Source organism: Heterocephalus glaber, unplaced genomic scaffold (genome assembly GCF_053883595.1).
Source record: "Heterocephalus glaber isolate CG9 unplaced genomic scaffold, H.glaber_assembly_v1.0 deba00000546, whole genome shotgun sequence".
In the NCBI taxonomy this organism is placed as follows: Eukaryota; Metazoa; Chordata; class Mammalia; order Rodentia; family Bathyergidae; genus Heterocephalus; species Heterocephalus glaber.
Window position 1 is genome coordinate 32,175,441 of NW_028258147.1, and position 3,092 is coordinate 32,178,532.

Here is a 3,092-nt window from a genome sequence, read left to right on the forward strand (position 1 = left end):
CTGCAGGACTAAACATTTTGAAAAAATTAACAGCTACTGATTAACTGAGATTAAGGAAAGAATCACTTCCCAGAATGAGACCTAGTCCTTACTTAACTTAAATTCCTTTTTAACTACCTGTACAAAGTCACAAGACTTGAACTCATCTATGGCTCATTAACCATACAGACCTTTTCCTTTAGACAGAAACCAGCTTTGTGGTGGTTTGAGAGGACTGGGCAATGACAGCTCTTCCATTCCTTCTTCTTTCCTTTTCCTCTAGGGCATCACACGTACACAATGTTCTACTTTGTCTTTTCTTCCCTGGGTGTCACAGTTCATGGCTGTGGCATGGCACAAAGGATGAGAGATTACTCAGAGTCAATGTCCAATTCAAACTCCAAGAAGGCCCAGAGGGACTGCCTTTAACCAAGACCCCTCTGAGTGAAAGAGTGTCATAAAGATAGCCCCAAGCTAAAGCTTCTGTAGTTTTTTATTGATAAAACCAAGAAGGACAGGGGAAAGTTACATGATTGACCTTATGACCAATCTAAGTAATAAATCAGAGTATGGGTAGGACTAGGGCCAGAGCATTCATTCCTTAAGGCAGTGTGTTTTGGTCCTACTTGGACTTGTGGCCCTTTATGCTATCTTTTTCATCTCTAATCACGCATTCCAGGAGGCATGGGGCCTGTGGCTCCAAAAGTTTCTTACCTCTGCATATCCATTTTATACAGACCTCTGGTCAACACTCCCACACCTGTGAATTTCACTGCTGTGTAAACATATTTTTTACTCAGTCTTTCTCTGTGAATATGGATCTCTTCTATACTCACTCATTTTCTTTATTTTACTCTACCTATTACGGCTCCATTTCTTGGAGAATTTCTCTCCCAAGAACAGGGCAGTTTCATGGACATTCAATCTTTACAGTTGCGTAGAACTCTTGTTCAGACTTCTATAGTTAGTTTGCTGTTACAAAATTCTTAAGAATTTTATCTATTTTTTCCAACTGCAACCATGGAGGATGTCTAAGAGAAGAAAAAGAAGGTTTTTACTCTTCCAGAAACCCTTAAGAAAAAGTGAAGACATTTCACAGAGCTGAAGGTAAAGCACCTGAGAAAGAAGTTTGCCCAAAAGATGCTTTGAAAGACAAGGAGGAAGGTCTTCTATGAAAAATCCAGGAACTATCATAACAAATATAGACAGATGTACAGAACTGAGATTGGAATGGCTAGGATGACAAGGAAAGCTGGAAACTTCTAAGTATTTGCAGAACCCAAATTGGCATTTGGCTTCTGGATCAGGGGTATCAATGGTGTGAGCCCAAAGGTCAGCAAGGTGTTGCAGCTGTTTTGCTTTCTCTAAATCTTCAATGGTACCTTTGTTAAGCTTAATAAGGTTTCGATTAACATGCTGAAAATTGTTGAACCATATATTGCATGGGGGTACCCAAACCTGAAGTCAGTAAATGAACTAATATACAAGCGTGGCTATGGCAAAATCAATAAGAAGCAAATTGCCTTAACAGATAATTCATTGATTGCTTGGTCTCTTGGTAAATATGGCACTATCTGCATGGAGGAGCTGATTCATGAGATCAATACTGTTGAAAAATGCTATAAAGAGGCAAATAACTTCATGTGGCCCTTCATATTATCTTCTCCATGAGCTGGAATGAAGAAAAAGACCACCCATTTTGTAGAAGGCGGAAATGCTGGAAACAGGAAGACCAGTTCAATGGGCTTATCAGAAGGATGAACTAAGGTATCTACCATGGTGCTTTTATGATTTGGTCAGTTAATAAAGTTTATTCTTCCAAAAAGAAAAAAAAAGAAAATTTTATCTTTGACCCTGTGTTCTGTAAATGAAGCCTAAGGCAACAATCTAGCATGCACATGAGCAGAAGAAGTATGTGCAATATGCATTTTCATGGTCTTTGCCACAAATTCAAATATAATGTTTACAATGCCCCCTTGAACACAGAGTACCAGTGGCCCTATGATTCACAACACCAAGTGAGTGAAAGACAAAAGTGTTAGGTTTGTGCCTAACACTGACACTGGACACTGACAGCCCCAAAAGGCCACATGTTCTGGGAACCATAACTGCTACAGAAAGAAGAAAATGTCTGAAGAACCCTATCATACTTACCTTCTTATCTTACATCCTTGTATCAGCAAATTATATTGAACTGTATAGCCCAAAAGCAGAGAAAAGGACAAGGCAACCAACCCATATTTCATTTTTTCAATCCTTAACTCATCAGTAAACTGAAGGCAGAGTGTTAGTAGAATATGCGCATATCAAAATGTGAGATAAAAAGAGTTGAGTTAGTTTGTGTACTGTTTCTACTGTCCTGGTAAGAATGAAGTACATGTTCATATCAGAGCCACAAAATAAAAACTGTATAATTTTAGTGAACTCACTTATGTTTTGCATTTATAACTATCATCACACAATATCAATAGGGAGGGTAAAATTAATACCAGTAATTAAAATTTCATATTTTCATTATTAGAAGGACATTAAATAGTAAATAAAAACAATGTGACAAGTTGAGGTGACCCTGGAAGAAGATAACTTTATGTTTTAGGATCTTTAATTATTTTATTTTGTTTTGTTTGAAAAGAGAGTTATTGTATTTTAATTTTGCACTGAGCCCTATAAATTATATAGCTAGCTCGGATGAAGAATTTTAGTGTGCCTTTCTCTTTCATGTGCTGCTGGAGATCAATCCCATGTCTTATGCATGTTAGACAAGCACTCTACCAACTGAGTTATATCTCCACCCTGTGTACCTCATTCTTACTAACCATGGTAACAAGCAATACATCAAGACTGGTAATATTCCTGACTTAAGGAAAAGGAAGGTAGCATTGGTGGCTCTTTGAAAACTCCTTGAGGTTTTTATATGCATTGTCTGGAACTTTTAAGTAAAACTCATTCTTTACTGAACAAGAATAATTATGCATGCTTCTTTAATGGTATTGCATTATTTGATCAGAAGGATTATATTTTTAATGGTCTTTTCTGAAAGCATATAGTACTTCAGTTGTTCTATAGGTTACATAGATTTTGACTGGCCCACATAAAACCCACGATGGCCATGT

General features: G+C 37.3%; 1 pseudogene; it reads left to right on the forward strand.

Annotated features, from left to right (window-relative positions):
- The first annotated feature begins 984 nt into the window (after positions 1-984).
- LOC106010894 (large ribosomal subunit protein uL30 pseudogene) lies at positions 985-1,745 on the forward strand (annotated as a pseudogene).
- The last annotated feature ends 1,347 nt before the right edge of the window (positions 1,746-3,092 follow it).